We start from the raw sequence: 22,206 nt of genomic DNA, 5'->3' as shown, positions 1-22,206 counted from the left end.
TATTTACTTTGAAAAGACAGAATTGCTTGTAAGGTAAAAAAGGTAAAAGCACCCAAAACAAATCGGAAAAAGTTGGGTTTTTCACGTCGAAGGTGAGAGAGTATCAGAGCTCTGAGAATATCAGAGCCAGTTCCACTGGAAACTAATACGTTGTCATGACCAAAATGAAAAAGCTGCAAGGCTGACTGAAACTCAGCTGTGTATCACGAATGTTTTCAGCAAAAATATTCAGGGCACTGTGATCTAAAATAAGAAAAAACCCCAATGTTCTGAAAGAGAAGTTATTGGAAAAAAATGTATTTTTTGTTATCTACAATTGTAAAAAAGCTGAAATTTTCCACATCATATCTAAAAAGAAATTTATAAATTGAAAGCTGTTAGAAGATTCAAAGTCTATACATTTTTGTAGCCTAGGTGAGAGCACTTCTTAAATGATAGACATGTCCTGGTGGTTTCTTTGTCAAATTGTACCCTGTAAAGGAATTATTTGTAGTCAGAATGACCTTTTTAGTACAGCTAACGTTGAAGAACAACACAGAAAGTGTTGGGATGGAGAACAGCAGTGACTTCTTGATTTGGAGCAGGACTCATGGGCCACAGGAAGGAGAGCAGAAAGGGAAAGGAGAGGTCTTCAGTGGAGAGCAGAGAAGTCTACCTAGCAGACTTTCCAGACACTGAGAAGGGCTATGATTCTGTCTAGACTTCCAACAGGGTGAGATGACCTGTGATGTACAGTATTCTTATCTTTGCTTCCCTTTGTGTTATTTCACCATTTTACTCTGCTCCTGAATTCTCCCACTGGCTCAAGAACTATAAGCTGTTCTAGGTAAAGAGGTGAAAAATTAAAAAATGCTATGAATCAGGAGTGAAAAGAATCCCTTTCAAAAGTGGAACTTAAGTCTGAAATGTCAAAATATATTCTTCTTCAACGCTGGAAAGCTTAAGATACTTATGTAGCTGTTGTCTGCTTTTAAAAGAGAGATATTCTGCCTAGCAAGAGAGGATGGGGTGCATGGACCTGTGCACATTGAACCTCTCTCCCACATCACTTGGTAAGAGCGCCTGGATAGAGTGCATCCCAGCTCTTTCAGGTTCCATTCCCAAGCAACCAATTCACAGCTTGGGTGCTGATGTCCACCTAGTTAGCACCTTACTGGGGACTGTGGTGGGCTTGGAATCTACATACAGCCTGGCACTTACGTTACAGACATGAATTCTTGCTTCCATAAAGAAAACTCAGTGTTTCTGGTTTTGGATTTAAATTGTTTGCATGTAGGCCTTCTACTTTTTAATTTATGCAGTGTGATTGCATATCAAACAGATTATGAGGAGAGCAGGTGAGTAAGTCTTTGTATGGACTGCAGCTGCCCAGGTGGTGCCTGGGGCATGCAGGGTGCCCTCTGAGAGAAGAGACCAGCTGCCCTGTGCTGAACATGATCAGCTGCAGCTGTTTCCAAAAGACCCAGTGCAGGGCATAGCTGGGCCTTGCAGCCAAGGTGGTGGTGACTCTGAGAAAATGTACCTAATTAAAGGCAAAGGATGCCACAGAGGGTAACAGATGAAACCAGTGAGAAACACCAGTGTGAACATGAAAGTCAGAGGAGGAGGAGGAGGAGGAGAAGATGGTGCTCCAGGTCCCACAGGAGATATCCCCATTGCAGCCCTTGGACAGCATCCTTCCAGACAGGATGGGCTTTCCCTGAAGGAACTGACATCCATGAGGATGTCATGCTGGAGAAGAGGGAATGTATGGAAGGAAGAAGGAGCAGAGAGACCAGCAACAATTACATGCTGACCACAGTGCCTCCTGCCCCCTATCTTTCCCCTGCTGCTGGAGAGCATACAGGGATGAAAGAGTGCACTTGAGCCTGGCAGAAGCAGTAGGAGAGACATTAATGTTTGTCTTCATTTCTCACTATCTGCATCTGGTTTAATTGAATATAAATTAATGCTAATTTTCCTTAGATCAAGTCAGTTTCGCTCACAGTAGCAATTAGCAAGTGCTATTCCTGCTTTGACCCATGAGCTTTCTTTTTCTCATTTTGTCTTGCCTTGGAAAGGGAGTAAACGAGCATCTTGGTGGGAGCTGGCCTGTTAGAAAAGGCTAACCACCGTGAATTTGAAAAACTAAATGAGGAAACTAAAGCTAAAATTCAGAATGAGAGACAAATAGTATCTAAACAATCACAGAGACGCTCAAGACAGAGATTCCCACAGAAATGCAGGAGTTTCCATTTCCACCCTGACTTACTGAGAAATTGGCAGTCCTGCTACCAAGGTCTGCAACCAGCTTAGAGGAGAAGGAAAGGGAGGGGTTTTCTGCCTTTCCATCAGCAATGACTTCCTGCTCTCCAGGATAAGGTGAGATAGAGAGAACAGAGCCTATTCTTTTCTCTGGATATTTTCCATCTGTGATAATCTGATTTTGTTTCTGTTCAACACCTTAATATGGCAAAATTACTGTATAAGTTTTGCTTTATCTGGTGGCAGGGACACATATAAACATTCAAATGCAAATTGAATAATTCTGATCCTACTTAGATCAACCTTTATTCTCCATTACTAGTTTCTGGTAATGTTACAAACAAAAGTTTCCAGTTCATAAAACCACAAAAAGAGTCAAAATTATGACCCTGAAAATTTTCACTCTTCACAAACTGTCACAACAAAAATAATGCCATAACAAAACTGGAAAGGTCTAGAAGATAAATGTTTTAACTCACATATACTTAGAGTTTAAACAGAACAGTAAGAAAGATTGGAAAAATCAGGTAATATAATATCCTTGATAATAAGGATTTTTGAAACATTTACCATTTAAATGTGTCGTGTCATAATGGAGTGTCATTAAAAGGTGTCTGGATTAGGCTAACCTACAGAATAGAGTGGGATGGAAGAGGGCAGATATATGCAATAAATAGAGGAAAAAGCCCGAGGCACACAGCAAAGTTGTATAAAGAAAAAATGGCACACACACAAGTGCACATATATGATACAATATTCCTATATCTGTGTTTACTCTCAAGAGGTATTCTTCTGAAAAATAAATTACAGCAGCAGGTGAAAAGCCTACAAGGGAACCAGATAGATGAACAGTGCTGCAGAATTGTCTCCTGTACAAAGGGAAAGTATACATCATAGTTACTGTCACAATTGACTGTTTTAAAGAATCGAGAGCAAGTGCAACTGCTGGGCTTAAAAAAGAGTAATAACAACTGTCTTTGTGACACTGCAGCTTGTAAGCTGCTGTGATGTTAGGTTGGTGGACAGAAAAAGAGCTAGCATATCATCCATAAATCATTGAGCCTAAGCAGAGATAGAGTTCCTTGGCTTTTCAACCATCCAGGAAATCAACCTGGATTTTCAGTAGTACAAATGAGAAATACTGCACAAGGGCAGCCACAGAATCCCAAGTTTGTACAAGACAGATTGATAGAGTGTCTTCAACTTCAAAGTGCCAGTTTGTACATAAATTAGGAAACTCATAAGCTGCCTTTTAAATACCAGTTCCATTGCATATGTTATTTAGGCTATTTTAGATTTATACATTCATCAAGTTACCTTTTTCTGTAATGTCACTGAACATGCTAGGAGAAGAGACTAGGATGTAGAGCAGGTTGTACATTAATTTTGTTCTTGTACAAGCCCTCAGTAAATATGGAAAAAATAATTAGAAGGGTAGAAACTCAAAAGATGTGTAGAACCTGTGAGATTACAGGCCCTTTAAACATGTATTTAGAGGTTTCATTTAACAAGCACAAATTTTAAACAAGCAGATGCTTAAAGAAACTCTGCAACAGCCAGTACACTAAAGATATTGCACTAATAATATCTTATTAGTGTGTATAAATCACTAGTAAATGCAAATTCATTGAAAAACATACACAAAACAAATCAGAAAAATGTAATTATTTTTTAAAGGTTTTCCATCAAATCTAGAGCCTGGAAAAATTGTGTTATCTCCAGCTTCCTGTTAACATTCAGTGCAACCCTCAAAACCTCACAAGTTTTTTTAATTTCCCAATATAGCCTTGTACCTCAACTGTCAAAGACAAGAATAAATCACTGTTTAAAATATTACCTCTCTGACATTCCTGGTTTAGACTGAAACAGGTATGCTGAGTTGATCTTTTGAGAATTGAAAAATTCCTTTGCCTCAAGTTTTCTTTTGGCTTATTGAAACTAGGTTACAGAACAGAAGTTTCTTTACCTTTGTATATTCTGTTTTCAGGTTTGGGTTGCTTTATTTTTATGCTTCATGCATACCACATGGCAGCAAAGGAAGATATAGTATTTATCAGAGATAAATATATTCCATAAAGTAGAAGACATGGAAAAAAGAAACAGTAGCAAGTAATGAAGTGTCTTTATAGACTGTCTGTTGTACAGTAGGGAGATACACTTCAAACCTGCCAAATAAATTACTCCCTACTAAAATTGGCAAAACTCTTGTTGACTTCTAGGCAATGAGAATTTTGCCAGATAAAGACTTTAGGATGTGGCCCTATGTGAACTATGTAGGACACGAATGTTAAATAGGGCTTGTGGCCTGATGGGGAGTTTTGTGCCTAAGGCTGTACTTCCAGTGTGCATTTGTATATTCAATTATCTGCATTCATTAATTGGACTTTGGTAGATATCGTAGCTGCACAGTAGCTGCTTCATGGATTATACAATCCTTCTTCCACTTGTACTGAAGAACATAAAGAAACCTAAATTTTGCATATGTTACAAAGTGCCCATCTAATTCTATATGTTATATTTCAAGAGGCTTTACTGCAAATTCTTTCTCTAACCCTGATAAAAACCACAATTTTACCAGCACTTAAAGTTCTTCATTTGTGAAGAACTGGACAATTGAGCCCACGTGTTGCATGCCCTGAAGTGAAAAATAGTGAATTAAAAAAATCTTTTAGCTTTAAAATTTTATCATTAAAAAAATTAAATCAAGGCAAAATAAAATTAAGCTATGACAAATGGAAAGGTTTTTACTTGTTTGTTTTGTGTACTGATTTCCACTCATCTTTCCCTGATACTCATATGTTATTTGCTTATTTTCTCTTTTCTAAAAGTGGATAATTTGAAAACTATGATGCTGAAATTGTAAATTGTTGACTGTATCTTAAGCCATAGGTACAGTAAAAGACTGTATAAACCAGTTCTTTAGCTAAACCTAATTTAAACTTTGCTTCATTAATAGCCCACAAACATTCAACTTACTGTCCTTGCTCCTGATATAACATAAGATGATATACCATGAAATTCCTGGATAATTAACATGGAAATTTCTATGTGCTTCCTAAAAAGATATGCAACATTGTATTGTATTATTTACAAACATAGTGAAAAAAAAATTGGCAGAGCAGTTCTGGTTGTTCTACAAGCTGGTTTTCTCTGATAATAGTTGCACAATTCTAAACATGCTCTTGGTGGTTTAGTTTGCTTCATTTCATGAACCTGTATAAACTACAGTACCCAAAGGTCCTCTTCTTATAGTGTACAATTTATCTGTTGCAGTTGCATCAAGATTTTCTCTGTGCAGGGAAGACATATAACATATGCAGGATGAAGTGAATGTACCACAAGAGAAAAGTTTAGAGAACCTATAGAGTTCCCAAGTGCCTGGAAAAGGTTAGAAGCGGCTGGGAAGGTACTCAGAGTGGGAGGAACTCTAGGTGTTGGGGGAAAAAAAGGTATTTCCTCTGTTTAAAAGTAAGTTAAATTTAATACAACAAAAGTAAATAAAATAAAATACAACATTCAAACAAACTTCAATGTCTGCACAGCAAATAGCACTCAAAGATTGGTTTACAGAGGTTCAGATGTTAACACAGAGAGAAAGAGCAAGAGATACTCATATACTCATAAAAATATATAATATCTATATGTTCTATCCAAAACCTCCAAAAGGACAATATTTGTTAAAAAAACAATATGGGGACCTGAAGTCTACCATAATCTTTAATCTTTTAGCTCTTCCAGATATAAATGTGTCCCTGCAATTTTTCAAGCATTATCTCTTTCCTTATTGTTACTCATTTAATGTGGAAGGACTCATTATCCCAACTGATCACAAATGCAAATACATGAACTGCAACTCATTTTTCCACTGAAGTAGTTGGGGTCAAAATAACTCAATAGTTACCTTTATCAGCTACCAGGTTGTGACTAATAAATAACTTGATAAGAGACCTTCTACAGAACAATGGATTTTTCATTTTCTTCTTTATCTAAAAGGGAGAATATGGATGATAGTTAGCTATGAACATCTTAAAATTGTATTATAACTTTATACTGCCTGTCATATACAAAGGGCAATTCTCTCAAAGTCATAACTTACCTGAAAAACAAACATTATAGTTTCAGGAATCTTGTGTATATTTGTTTCATGAGGACATGATTAGTAAATTTTCCTTGTATTTATTATTTATAATAAATAACATTTCCTTATATTTTTTATTTCCTTGTATTTGTTTGTTGGTTTCTTCCTCTTCTTTTCAGGGCTGAGGATGAATAACACAAATTGAATGTATTGAGTTTTTTAGGGTCATTCTTCTTTTAGAGACACAGTCAAAAAATTAAATTCCTGTCTCACTAACACATAAAAAAACTACATGACCTCAGTGAGAAAATGTTTGAATAATTTATAATTTTCAAACTAAAATGACAAGTCCTGTACATATAACAATGTGCATCATCAAAGAACACTTTTAAAATTGCATCCTGATTATTTACAGAGGTTTAGGAGAAATAAGTTGTAAATTATTAATTTTATTTAAAAAATAAATTAACCAAATAAACACTTACTATACCACATAACTATTAAATAATTTTCCCTCCTCCAATGATGAACTGAGAATTCTTTTTCATGGGAATAACATAAGAGAGGAGTCTCCACAGAAAGGAGTCCATGGTTGCCTTTACTAAGTTCTCTTTCCAGGATGCATATCACCAGTTTTATGGTGCACCTGGGAATGACACTAAATATAGCAAAATACATTTTGACTGCAAACAAGCTCATGAAATTTCTCATGCTAGCTGTCGTAGATTTGATCAGCTCATGAATGTGAAAGGAAATCAGAGAAAATCTCCCAGGCTCAGGGTTGTAACCTAAGTTTTTTCTTCAATCCCACACATAGAGACCTGCGCTGACATCTCAGATATCCACACTGTTTTTGCTTAAGATGATGCAAATTATATGTGCACATCTCCAGATGGTGTCAGGACCCTGCGAGCGTTAGCTCTAAGTGGAGCAAAGGAGAATATTCTGAAATACTCCATGGATGCAATGGTGGTTCCAGTGAAGCCAGTAGTATCTTCAACTTTGGTGTCCACACAACTGAGATTTTATTCTAGTTCTTTTGGATGTGTGCTACCTCTGTTGTACTGGTTGTGGTTTTTTTTTTTTTTGTGTGTGTATTTTTTTTGTGTGGGTTTTTTTTTGTTTTTTTGTTTTTTGTTTTTTTTCCGTTTGTTTGTTTTTTGGGTTTTTTTGGTTGGTTGTTGTTGATTTTTTTTTTTTTTTTTTTTTTAGGTTTTATTTCCTTGAAGTAAGTATTTGGGAAAGATTATACCCTTATTCTCTCGGAGACTGATTTTTTGTACATTAGCCTCTGAGTTATTTCAGCAAGAAAAAACTTTCTCATATGAACATACCACCAGTATACACTAGCCTTCTTCTGCAAGAATAGCTTCTGAGAGTTCAATCCTCATGCATTTTCAGCGTTTTTTAAAATTTATCGTTCCTCCCCCAGTGCATCTATCATATGTTTAGACAGGTGAATGCTGTAGCTCAAAGACTGCAGCAAATTTCTGAGAAAGGACAGCTTAGGATGCCTACCCAAATATAGATCTAATTGGATTGCTGTGAGACTTATTCTATGTTTAGAACTAAATAAAGTACATAGTTTTGTCATGTGATATTGGTGTCTCTGGTGATTTTTTTCTGTAACCAACCAGACTAAAAGCTCCTTAGTGTTTCTGTGTCCTTAAGGAACTTTAAATAGGCATTATTATTGAAAGGGGAAAAGTACATTATTTTTTAATTTTTACACCTTTGTATACTTCATGATGGTGGTATTAGAGGTTCAGTGGTCCCTAACTTGGATATATTAACTAACACAGGATCTATTCCTAACAAGTTTTTATCAAATGCTGGCCAACATTCATGTTCCAAAACTGAGTCCTTTGGTGCTGCTTCAAGGCTTGTCCTCATAATATTGATTTACATTATAAAACCACACAGAGAAATATTACTTCTTTATAACTCTTCTGTACTTATTGTACTTCTACATATGTTTCTGTAAGTTAATACAAACTTTTTTATACTTAGCTCAGATCTTCTTATCTTCCACTCATATCTTCTTATCTTCCATTGACATACAAACTTCCTGTGTTCAAGTACAATTATATTATAATACAAAAAGCATAGACTAAGACCTGAATGTCTGTAACACATTATCTGACAACATGACAATTTCATGGTACATATGCAACCCAGCAGTCAAGTATTCCACTCTGCCTACTGGCAACACATAAGGAGAACTAACAGGAGGGAGTGTCCTGGAACTTATTTTCCACACTGAAAATATGCAAAAAAAGGCATATTTATAGATTTTATTTCATGACATGACGGTTCCTACTTCAGTTTGAAGGAACATATCCCCTGCAGGAAATATTTATTTTTCTCTCTTAAATGCTATTTCATGCTTGAAAGATCCTTGTAAAGTCTTAGTCCATTTATGTGCAGATTTCTACTGTCCTGTTTGTCACTGTCCTGACCTCTGTTGCAACTGCTGGAACAAATATTGCCAACACGAGCCAAAGAATAATAAAACTGTATGGTATGGTACACACAATAACATTTATTACATGACTAATTCAAGAAATTTGACATGGTTGACAGCCTAACAATATGAAGTACAGGTGATATTTTTCAAGGTCCTCTTCATTTATATAGTTTATATAGACACCTTATTTCACTTCAGCTATTTCAAAGAATTGAAAAAATGCTCAATGGAAAGAAAGCAGGAGTGCAATTAGAAATGCATGAAGGTTAAAGCTGATAAGTATTGACCTTTTCTACAGGCCTGTTCTATAAATCAATATACTTTCCTTTTGAGTCTACTTATGCTTCAGATAGCTGTAACATCTTGTGACATCAAATTTTATAATCTCAATATCCACGAGTTTTCAGTGGACATTTTATTGTCAATGACTCAATATCCTGAGGTGATCCTGAAAAGTCTTGCCTAAGTCTAGAAGTGTGGAGATAGTTTTGAGATTCCAGCCACCCATAGTAACAGACTTTACCAGGACCAGAACCACTTTTTTAGCAGACTAAAAAAGCTTTTAAAAATACATATGTTCCTTTTTAAAGCAGAGCAAACAGGAAGTAAAATATGGTGAGGGAAATATGAATTATCTTAAATAGCAACAAATTAAAATTTAAAATATGCAATAAAAAAATTGGAGTAAAAGTTGCTATGGGACTAAAATACCAAGAAAACTTATAGCAATCCTTATATGTCAAAATGAAGGCAAGGGCTATGCAGTGACATAATCTGGTGGAATTTCAAGAGACGCAACTGAAGACTTGGATTTTGAATGCCACAGACTGTTATCTTACACAGAAGTTGTTGCTAAGAGAAAAACTGAAATTGTCACTCCATAATGAATTTCTCCTTCCAGTTCAATGTTGGCAAAGGGTAGCAACAGAAAATATCTCATTTAAAATCCAGAGCCTGATAGACCTTGGGTGGACCTTCATTAGTTTCCAGTCCACCTTGGTAAAAGATGTTGAGGATCAGGGATGGTGGATCTCTGGAAACCTTTGTAATAAAAATCTGAGATCAGCTGGGGCTCTGCTCCTGTTGAAAAGGAATTTACAGTTACTTGCCTTTAAATAAAAAAGGCCAAATACTCACTTCACAGAGGAGTTATTCATAAAGTTCCCTGTCTCCACCCCAGTTCTTCTGAATTCTACTCTTCTACCAAGTAAAAGCAAGTAAACAATCACAGAAAGTCTGGCACACCCACAATAAAGCTTTCTTCTAAGGTGTGCAGTTGAAATATATTTGTTTGTTTCAAATATATTTTAGCTGGCAGTCTTGTAAGAAGTCAGCACTTTGAGCAGAAAATGCAGAAACCTCTTTTGATGCCATCATTAGTCAGGCCTGTTACTTAGAATGCCTAAACATTTTTTTAAAGTGATTGAAGACAATGACATTTTAAATGTAATATCTTGACACTCTGCTAATATGTTCTTAGACATCTATTTTATCATGAGCGTATTTGGGCCACATGAACAAGATTTTTTTGAGAAATCATCTAAAAATTACTATGCAGCAAGTCTGTTCTCCCTGCACTTGGTATGTATCATACATAACAAGTTCAAGTATAAGTGCTGCTGTAACAACTCCTTGAATTTGACACCTGATTTTTTATTATGTTTAATGCATGTTGAAAGTAGGAAAGGGGGGGTTTGGTCAAGAAACACAATGAGCTAGTAACAGTCATACAAAAATACAACATAATATTGTGTTTTTAAATTACTATCTCAAAAGACAGTGACCTGGAGAAAAAGCACTAAAGCCAAAGAATAATTTGAAACTTGTATTCCTGTCATCAAACATAAAGGACATTAAAAAAAAAAATCTGCAGCACAGGCATTTTATGTGTGGTCTATTTCAGTGCAGCAGTATATGAATGACACTGGGAGTCACATTCTGCAGAGATAGAAAAAGTTGTTGATTTGTTGCTAAAGTTGCACTTGTTTATGCAGGCAAATGAAAGTGAAGACTGTCTTATCCTCACCTGATGAAGTAGTCCAGGTGGCGACCATTCTACCCTGAGCTACCTTGCTACATTCCTTGATGCATCCTATATGCAGAAAAGGCTGTTCCTATCTTCCTGCTTGCTTCAGGCTGTCCATTTAGTTGTTATAATTCTTAAATTTTGTTTAACACCTTAATTCCAAATCTATATAAAATGTGAGTTTATTCTGGAGTGCAAATGAAGATGTAACAATAACAGAATTGGAAGTTGAATGATAATTTCAGATTATTGAGGTTTTTTTTTCTTACTTCATATTTGCATTTACTATCTCAGATTTTAATAATTTCATAGCCCAAAACAAGTCCATAGTCAGCAACTCTGCCCTGTATTACAGCTTATTTATCAAACCTCACTGGCAACTTGAAGGCCTCTGGTCCTCCTAACTGAACCAACTGTTAATTAATCACCATTGTTAATGAATCACCACTATATCAAGCAGCTTTCAGTTCAGATAGTGTTTCAGGCAGTTGGTGTAAGCTGCCATAGAAAATTTCATGAGATGATATCAAACATTCTAACCGATTGCTTCTATCTTTGAGCTCTCTTTCACAATGTTATTATTGTCTTATATCACCATATACATGTGTGTATACAACTGTAGTTTTCTGGTGACATTCTTTATAAACTAATAGTACTTATTTTAAATGTTATCCTAATAAAAAGGCGGAAAGAAGCAACCAGAACTTTGCATGTGAGGATCTAAACATCAGTTACATTTTCAGAAAGACTAGGAAATATGTAGGAAGGATGAAGGTGAACAAAATCTCCTGGTGTTTAAGGGCTCATTTTGCTATGAAGGATAAGACTTTATTTAAGCATTCTTTCACTTGTCTTGTATAATCATATGACAGTACTCAACTGAACCTAACAGTAGGTAAAAAGTCTATTTTCACTAGGGCACCCAGAAAGATACTATCATAATATTTGTGGATTATTTATATGCTATTATTTATACAAGAAGCTAGATAATTTTTGCTGGCACCACTAACAAGACCCTGACAACATCCTTTCACTCTCCCTTCAGGTATTTATGTACATTGACAAAATCCCCACGGGGCCTTCTCCTCTCTAGGCTGAGTAGTCAGAACTCTCTCAGTCTTTCAATCATCATCTCTAACTTTATTTAGTCCCAAGGAGCAATGATTTTGTGTTTCTGTCAAATTCACTGATGTGGAGGGTGCAATTGGATACCACCCTGTTAGATGAAGCTCTTCTTTCTGCTCAGAAATCGTCAAGGTAATTTGGCTTTAACAATCTTCAGGTCCCCAAGGGTGCTACCTAAGCAGCCCCCTCCTAACACTGTTTTTAACTCCTTCAGTAATTTCCTATGTGAAATCTAATAGTTTGTAGTAATAGTAATTACTGCTTCAATTGTAGATTAGTTACCCACAGCCCATGAGGCCTCTTGAACAAATCAATATGTTCTAGCAGGATTTATCAGATGTATTCCCTGCAGAAAACTGGGGCACCAACTGAACAGCTATTTTCATACTTGTGAACAGTCTTCAGCTAAAAAACTGACGTTACTTTTTTGTTATTCTCAATGCTGTGCTCTAGAAAACATGGGGGCAGGAGAAGAAACAACCCAAAACACTGCATACAAATTAATATTATCCCAGAACCACCTGAAGCTGATTTTTAGGTGCCATTTGCCTGCTTGAAAAGGCCGTTTGCCTTGACCAGACAGTTTCTAGTGCCCAGTCAAGAGAGCTAAGAGAGGTGTAATTGGATATGAAGATGCTTCAGAGATGTTTAATATATTTAGGTGGACGCTTCATTGGGAAACATTACCAAGATGCAGTATAAGCACTTGATGACAATATTTTCAAGAGAAACTACTTAACACTTGTTTTTCAGGTGAGTCCTTTTCCCCATAAAGAAATTAAAAATCATCCTTAGAGATATTCCTCATCAAGATAAATTCAAGATGACTGAAAATCTGTATGTAATTACAGACACACTTTTAGTTATTTCCACTCAAATAACACTCTTAATTTTGTCAGCTTCTTGTGTTTAGCTGTTTTACAAAAATTGATCAAGGGATGTTGCAAATGCATCAATCACTCAGTCCTAATAAAAGGCACATGGTTATAACATCAAAATGACTGATAGATTTATATAGATGAAGCTTCTTAGCAATGTGATATCCATGTGAAACTTGAAGACTTTCAATAGATAATAACTTCCCAATCCTCATGTTGAACTTAAAGAAGGCATAACTGAGATTAAGCAAAGCCAAAGTAAAGACCAATGTTAATGTGTATCTGTGTGTGTGTGTTTAAGCAAAAAGGTTTTATGAAACAGAAAGGATTAATCTGACTTTGAGCAACACCATCTAAATCCCTAGATTTATATGTAGCGTTTCCATTTTTTGACTTCTGATGCTTTACTTTATGTCTTCTTGACACATACCACAGCTAAAAATGGAGTTTGGGTGGCTGGTAGCAAGATGAATAGTCTGAGCTAGAAGCAACTGATGATCGTAGTTTGATGGTAGACTTTGTGCGAGGCACTGTGCTTTCATGTGGCTGGTCTGAAGCTGCGATTTTCTTTGAAAGAAAAGAGATCATTTAAAGATGACAGGTGGTGACTGTCAGTTGAAGGAGTGGATAATAATCTTTGGAAATGAAGATAAAAAATATAAACAAGATCTGATACTTTACCAAGCACATAAATTCATTTCTGAAGACAAATAAGGCTGTCAACTGAACAGATTCTTCCCTTTCTCCCTCTTTTAAACTTTGATTTCCAGCTCAGATTTACTAGACACTTTAAAAATTTATTTCTCTGATGCTATTTTTGCTAGCTTCTCTATAGACTAGGACTGCAATTTTAATAGGTTCTAAAAATGAATCCTCTTATTTTTAGTACATAGAACACTGTGTACTAAATGCAATGCAATAGAAGTTGCACAAAATACATGAACTTTAATACTTCTACTCTGCATTTAAGAATAGAAGTTGTTAGTTCATATTTTTCTACAAAAACTGGCATGCAAAGATTTTCTTTAAGTAAATGCTTGATTGTTTTCCCTCCTTGTGCTCCACATTATGATAATGAGAAAACGGAAGGTATTTGTGAAAACAAGAATATTTATCACATAGTGGATACTTTGAATCACAGCCCTTATGGTTAAAGCACAGGTTTCAGCTAAAATGAAAGACAAGTCTGCAAAATTATGTTAGAGAAATGATAGTAATAATAGAAAACTCTAAATAAAATAACATTTTTTTAAAATCATACAATAAATGAAGGAAATATTACTACCTTTTAAAACATGGTCAGTAGGTACAGATATACTGCTTCTTTTTGAATAATTTAATTTGGACAAGATCTCTTCTCAAATTCACTGCTTTGGAAAAAAAATGGGCAATTAGAAGTGCCATAATTAAATTATCCTTTATGTATTATCCATGCTCAGAATAATTAATTATAATTTAGAAAGTAAGAATAATCTCATTAAATTAGTATAACAGTAATTCCTTAATATTGGTGTAGTTTACTTGGGTTTTTGATTAATTATGACATTAATAAAAATACTGTGCAGTAGATGCCACTATGCACAGCTATATTTGTCAGCCCAGAACATTATAAACATGACTATTCTGCAGTTACAAAAGTATTATGGTTCTCTAGTTTGTATCTACTTTAGATGATTCTAATTTTGAGTGTCTAAAATGTTTCTCTGGAACTAAAACTATATATTAATGGTCCTATATCTTATAAAATGCTTTCAAGCATACAAAGAAGACAAAGAAGTATCAAAGAAAGACATTAGATTATTTTCTGCAATCTAGAGACTGTAGTGCAGGTAATAAATAGCTTGGATTACATAATATAAAAATTCAAAGCAGCCCAAACCTATTGATCTCACTACAGCATTAACTGTCCACTTCTAAATAAAAAAAAAAAGTCTAAGATAATGTGGCTTCTGCATTAATTAAATTCTTTCTTCCTTCGGAAAAAAAAAAGCAAGCTTTTGCTACTGTTGCAGAGTGATGCCTTAGATACAAATGGCTTGGCTGCTCTTAATGTTCTCTGCACTGCTAAGGATCTCAAAAAAACTGGAGAGGAACATCATAGTAAGTATTAATGACCAAGATTTTCTGGTTAGTAAGTCACACCTACTGGTCAAGCAGTTGATCCAATAAAGTAAAACTATGAATTCGTAAATAGAATGGGTAAAGCAAGGAGTTTTCTGAGAAAAAATGAAGGTCACACTTCCAGAATATTTACTTAAAATGCAGATATATCACCAGGGAGGCAATTCTATTACACAAGTTTAACCCTATTACCTTAGTGAAAACCAGTTAACCAGACCCATACTGTGATTTTGAAGTTGAGAGAAACTCCAAGCATTTAATCAAAAGAGATAGGAAAACAAAAGATCTGAGTAGTTACTGAACTAGTCTGTGTCCTTTTCAGGTACAGCAGTGCTGACAGATGGAAACACCTTCGACAGAGAAAAAAAATATGGGTACTTGGGCAATATACTATGAACTAATTTTAATAAAATAAGAGAATTTTCTTTGAAAGGATGCCTGAATACTTCTAAGCCCTTTTGCATAAATCTGAATTGAAATTTTACATTATTTTATACATATAACCAAACTATTGTAATGTAGAATTAGTAGATAATAATGACCTAAATAAAAATCTTGCTCTGTGCAAGAAAGACTGTATAAAATAGGGAACTAAGAATTTATTTTTGGTTACAATGTTTGTACAGGCTAATAATCCAAAGCAGTACAGAAAAATGTAACTAATAATAGTTTAAATTTCTTTATAGATTACTTCGATCCCACTCATTTCTCTGTTGCAATGTTCACTTTTCAAATGTCCTTCTGAGTCCTATGGCCAATAGTTGAGCCTTTCGCAGTGGCCACAGGGTTGGTAGTGAAAATAAGTCATCAGCAAACTGAGGACTTTAGAGGATAGAGCATAATGTTTGTGGTGGACTTTCTTTCCTTTCAGTCTCTGGTTTGTTTCTACAAGCTTCCTCAGAACGTTTTCCTTTCCATTGATCCCCAACTATTTCTGACAGAAAGGGCTGTTGTTTTCCATGCAGTGATTCCCTGAGTCTGTGGGACTATTGCTGCACAAGACACTTTTAAGGTACCACATCTGGAGTGATTTCATCACACAATTGTTGTAACAAACTAAGCCCTGCTCAGGCTGTGACAGCCTGGATGAGACCAGAGACGTGTAGCCTTCCACCAGCAATGGCAGAAAATCATATTCATTGGGCTAGACCTATCACCAAAGCGAACAGAAATTTACCTCTGACTTTCATCTGATGGGATCTGCCTGAGCTCATGCATTCTATGAGGTAAAATAAAAAGGAAACAAAACTGCACTTGTGTTTCCTGAATGTAAAACAAATTATTAGATTACCAATGGTTCAGAGGACAGATGTCAGCATTAATTTTTAAACATTCAGTATAGTTAACATTGCTAAGAAAAGACACTGCTTTCAGTGGTTGGAGTGCAAAATTGAAAGTATTGGAACAGTGATAAAACCCTATTTTCTGTCTTGCTAGATGGGAGACTTGAAATTGCACATGCTGGGTAATGTGTTCACAGGTAGAATTGGGAGAATGGAGGTAGTAATACCAAGTCAACTTCCAAAATTCGTAATATATTTTATATTTATTAGTCTGGAGTTTTTTTCCAAATAGTGCTTATTTCTTATTAATGAAGTTTTTTCATTGTTATGTAAAGAAGTGAAAGTTCCTTTTGAGACTGCATCTTTCAAATGAGTAATTAGAAATGTTCCTTATTGGCTTGCAGTTTATCATTGATGCCACTGTATGTTTTTGTTGTTATTTCTTTGAATTAAACAATGTTAATACCTGTATTTTTCCATGTAACAGTTTTCCTCATAATTGCTTGCTTTACTCTTGAATGCTTCTTTGTTTCCAAATCTTCTTTGAGATAATTGAAAATGGGAAGACAGTTATAAAAATAATATGTTAGAGATGAAAAGCTACATCTTTCATAAATCTGTTTTTTAATTACAAATGAGCTCAACATAGTAATGCGTTTTACTTTAATTACGATTTTGATGACCTTCTTAGAGCTGAAAGCCATTTCTCTTAATTAATGACATGCATGTGTGTGTTTCAGGAGTTCTGTTGCTAAGTGATTTCCAGGGAATCTAGTGAAGCAAACTAATGAAGTGTCAGATAATATTTTGTAGCGTTTTTATGGAATGGCATTACTGGACCACAAAGAGACCTGTCTCACGTTTGCATAATCTTCAGAGTCTGAAGGTTTGAGAGAGCATATGAAGCTCAAATTTGAAAAGAATCCCCCCATCTCTTTATTTCACCACATCCAGCTTGTGCCTTTGACCACACAGTACGAGGTTAGTGATAGATAAGTGCAATTAATTTTTTTCCTGTTATTTTAAAAGGTCCAAAATATGTTTGACTCTTGTATATCTCTGTTTCTTTTCTTTCTCTTTCTCTTGGGTGCTCACTCTTTTAAAATAAGCATCACCATTTCTCTTTCCTGCAGCTTTGTTTCCAAAGAAGCTAAAGTGCACTGCATCTGACATATATAGTGTATAAATTCAGCTTGAAGATATGGAACTTGTCAACTTCAGAGCGTATCTGCAGCAGGTGGAAGTGACACAGCACTGACTTCGGTGCAGTTCTGTCACAACAGTGATGGAACTTGGGCTCAGCTCCACAAACAGTTTTGAAACACTGTTTATAACAGATTTGTTCATAAGTAATCTCCTTCACAATGGCAACCCAAAAGAGTGGGATCTTAAAATGGAAATGCTTAAGCAATTCTAGAAGAAAACTGGTGTAGGATTCTTGTACTGTGTCATGTTTCAGAGAAGAAAGGCAGTCATATTTACTTTGGGATCAAGGATCTTAAGTCTTCATTTGGAAAGATAAAGGATATTAATAAGTTACAGAGGATCTGGGTACCAGTTAAGTATACCATAAAGAAGATGTAAATTATATATCCTTTAGTTGCAGGTTATATATGGTCTTAATATGCATTTCTTAAAACTGATTATTTAAAATGATTACTGACATATTGCTTGTATATGAAGGAAAAGGAAGCATTTTTAAGGATAACTGAATGTACAGAATCCAGCCTCTACCAGGTTTCAGTAATTAATAAAACTCCCTGACCTTTCTTAAAGAAATGAACCACAAGTTGTTATTTTTGTTTTCCTTTTAAGACAGTGAAGCCAAAAGCATTGTATAAAGCACAAAAGTTAAGATAAATTGATTTTGGGTCTGAGAAATTCAGGGAAAATTATAGTTTGGACATATCCTAATTTAGAGAACATGAATTTTGCAATAGCTTTTCTTTCTCACTCTGACTTTCCTCTAGATCTTCTTTTTCTCACTTAATAAAATACTTCCCCCCATTGATCCTGCTGGGCCAAAACCATGTTTGTATTATACATTATTAAAGTAGTGTCAGACTCAAGATATAGTATGCTTGGGGCTTTGCAGCAGCATTATTTTACTTGGTGTCCCTTAAAAAATACTCAAGGGATTCTAAGGCAGCATTAGCTCCTTTCACAATGTACCACATAACCTGTTTAGTTGTATGGCATTAGGTTACTAAACAAAATCAGAGGTGGTGGTGGTGCTTGCTACATTCTACTTCAGAGTTACATTTTGTAGGCAGGCCTTTTAGTCACCACAGAAAAGGCCTAATATTTGAGAGATGGTATATATTTATTTATATTAAATTTACCAGTGGGGAAGTCACACAGATGGTGGTTAAAAAGGATAGCTTACCGTTTCTCTGTGAGAGTGGGTACCAAACCTAAAAGTTTCTCAATTACTTGTGTATCTACAGCCTCAATGTACTCCTGCTGCAACCTGCTCAAAGGGTAACATATACCACTGTAATTTTTAAATTAAGTCCTATCTCTTCTCAGGATTGAAAGTAAAATATTCTTGTTATGTTTCTGTGTGACAGAAGAGAATAGTTTTCAGCTAGGGAGGAAGATAAGATAAGGGCATATATTTATTGATTAAGATTAAATGGTAAATAACACTGGTATGACACCAGTCTGTGGCATGGTACTGTGTTACCTGTGACAGGACAGAACTGTGAAAGGATTGCCTTTTTGCTTCATTCCATTTGCTGAATGAGCCAGGTGGAGCTCTCCTAGAGAGAAAATAGGTCTCCTCACGAAAACAACCAAATATGTTGAAGCAGAAACCCGATTTCTGCTAACTTTATTCTGCTCTCTAAAGAGAAAGCGAAAGATGGCAAGATAGAGACTGCAATACAAATGAACTGAAGGTCTTCAGTAAGGAGCAGAGGGAGGGTAGGTGGGTAACCTTCAGAGGCAGAAAGGCAGATTTTTCCCAGGAGAAAATGGGCAACAACTTCTGAGTTAGGGGAGAAGCCCTGAAGCAATATTCAGCCAGATCTGTAACACTAAGACTTGCTGAATCAAGTGAAGGCACAGTCCCACCGCAACAACATGTTGTGCAGGTTATTGTGCAGTCCTTTTGTTCCAAGGTTACACTCTAGCAATCCATATTTTTCATCTCAAAAGCTGCTGTGTGCTAGTTGGTGTTCCAGTAGAGAAAATCAAGGGCTTTTTGGTGACTAGTGTAATATTCAATTTTATGAAAATTTCAATACTGTGACTTACTAGAGATACTTCATGTTAGGAAGACTGCTGAAATTCATGGTATATTTATACTCAGTTGGTATGGAAAGGTGCAAAACTTAAAATGGTGCTAAAAATTCATGTTTGAATATCGTCGTCATCCCTGTGCCAAAAAGGGGTGAGCTGAGGAAGAATGGGATATTTCCTGTGAACAAGCTATTCCTTTGAATAGTCGGAGATGTTAGCGCTGATTTCATATCAGATACAGGGAGTTTTCATCTGTCTGCTAATACTGCTACCACTACTGGAAGTCAATATAATCAGTGATTTTTGGACTTGAGATTCCATATCTTCTCACCTGGGAACTCAGCAGAATGAGCCTAATTACTTAGTATTTGCAACAATAGTTGCCCAGTTGGATGTTTTTCACAACTTTATCTCTAGCAGACTGACATAACAGTCAACCTTTCCTTTTCTCTTCACACTGAAAGTTTAGCAACCCCCGTGTTGCCTCCATATCATTACATAAATGAGTTATAAATAGTTTATCAGAATATTAGGCATGATTGCCTGGGGCAAAATTTGTTAAATCACTGGAGGTGTCTAGCATGTGATTTTTTTTTCTGCAGCAGTATATTCTGTTCCGAAATAAAACAATAAATAAAATTAGGTGGGCTTTGTTAGTTGGACTGTTTATCAATTCCCTGCTCAGGACAGATAAACATTTTATTGAGCATATGAGGACTCATTACACCCACACTTAATGAAGAAAAGTCAGATATCTGAAGAAAGAATACAATGTAGCACATTACAGTTAGCACATTTTTCTGAAAGGGAAATAGCTGGATGACTGGTACCTTGTTGTACCCTTCTCTTGCCTCCACTTTCACTTCACACCTTCTTCCCCCAGTCTGATTTACAGTAATACACATTCTGTAATATATTTATAGTAATTGAGACATATAATCCAATGAAAGACTGTGTATTGCTGTATTCTTCCCTGGTGTCATATATGATCTTTGCTGAGGATCACTACAAAGTAGTGTTGAGAAGAGCGGTAGGTAAGCAAATATAAGGCTGTGTTGTGTTTTAACTCTTTTTGCTCCTTTAGGTGTGTTAAATTATAGAAAATCAGAAATTCCAATCCCTCTCTCTTTTCCTGTAACAATCCCCACAGTTCAGAGAAATCTTGAAGACCACTAAGACATCTGTTTAATCAATGACATCATTTAATCTCAGTTTATTTTTCTTGGTTTTTGCACCTCAGCAAGGTATGTCACATTATATTTCCAGTATAATTTCTTTCTTAGCCACGCCTTTTAAAAAATGACATAACATTTTCCAAATCACTTATGAAGTGAAAGTGCAAAAATAATTTCTGCTTTTTTTTTAACTTTAAGCTGACATTTTGTCTGTGTAGGTTTGTTTGTCTGGTTTGGGGAGAGGTTTTTTTTCAGAAATAAAATCCCTTCACCTGAGTACAAAATAAATACTTCCTGTAAAATGAACAAAATGAAAATTGTTATTGATGCACCATTAACAAATGTCTTGTTTAGGCACCAAAAGTGCCTCCTCTAAAAGGTAAGCTCTTGTTCACATTATGTTTATTCATCTGAAGTGTTTATCTTTAAAAATACACATAGGAGCCAAAGGCAAGTTTTAGAACTGTATGTTTTGAAACACTGATCTAAGCATTGTTAATGGAAGTGTTATCTAAATCTTGTAAAAGTAATGAAAATTTCTCCAGGTGTTAGACTGCAGAATCTTCTGTCACTTTGATATCAGGGTTAGCCAACAAAGTGGATTGCCTTGTCCATCAAAATGTAGTAGGATAAAATTTCACTACCCAAGTAAGAGTGACAAGAATACAGGAAAATTGATGTGGAATTTATCAAATTTAAAAATACTAGGTGCTTACCAAAAAACCCACAAAAACCCAACAAAAACCCACAAACCACTAATGAAAAAGAAAAAACCCTAAACCAACCAAACAAGAAAAACAAGAAAAACCTGGTGAAAGATGATGTTAAGTTTGCATTAATTTATTTAACTCAAGAATCATTTTACAATTGGATTACAATGGTGTTATCTAAATGAAAGAATAATGACTTTGTCTAAAAAGACATATTCAAATTTATTTGATTTAATTTCCAGTCACTGCCTAGACTGGGAAGAAAATAACCATATTACTTTCACAGGGAGTCTAAAACAAAGGTGGAAAAAAGTTTGGCTAAAAACAGAGTTGCCTTCAGCTTTGTTCCATAAGGTTAATAATTTTCTTAAGTTTTAAGCTGAGCTATGAGAAAAAGAAAAAATAGTTAGGGTGTACAGTTTTGTTTAGTAGAATGATTTCCTTAAAGGCAACACATTATTTGGCTTGAATTATTGGGTGTAAGAGTGGCCAGATGGAAAATTCAATTTACATTTTATTTTAACTGATGTATCAACTATTCCATTGACAAAGAGAGGTGTTACTTTGGTGAGTGAGAAAAATGTTATTTTCTGCTTATAGTTGCATTAAAATGTTACAGTATGTTAGAAGTTTTCACTCAAAGCCTTTTCATCACTATTGCTGTTTCCCAGACTCCTCCATTTTTAGCTGTTCCTAGAAGTGAGAGCTCTAGAAGGTGTTACTATGGCTGACATTTTGCTGCCATTTCCTCCATCCCTCCCCATATACTGATGAATGCACAGTGTATTAAAAGGGCTGCATATGTTAAGGACTTTTGTCAACCCACTTCAGGGTCTTAATTGGTTTGCTGAGGCAG

General features: G+C 35.4%; 2 long non-coding RNA genes across 4 annotated transcripts in view; one reads left to right on the top strand and one right to left on the bottom strand.

Annotated features, from left to right (window-relative positions):
• Positions 1-22,206, bottom strand: part of LOC135308078 (uncharacterized) — a 269,531-nt gene that overhangs the window by 196,273 nt on the left and 51,052 nt on the right. The window lies entirely within an intron of this gene.
• Positions 1,893-7,354, top strand: LOC135308087 (uncharacterized). The gene is made up of 3 exons (XR_010368624.1): positions 1,893-2,361; positions 5,518-5,631; positions 7,140-7,354. It is a non-coding gene; the product is annotated as an uncharacterized LOC135308087 (long non-coding RNA).

The sequence above is a fragment of the Passer domesticus genome, chromosome 1, assembly GCF_036417665.1.
Source record: "Passer domesticus isolate bPasDom1 chromosome 1, bPasDom1.hap1, whole genome shotgun sequence".
Classification (NCBI taxonomy): domain Eukaryota; kingdom Metazoa; phylum Chordata; class Aves; order Passeriformes; family Passeridae; genus Passer; species Passer domesticus.
The sequence above is the reverse complement of the archived record's forward strand: the minus strand, read 5'-3'. Positions and strand labels throughout refer to the sequence as shown.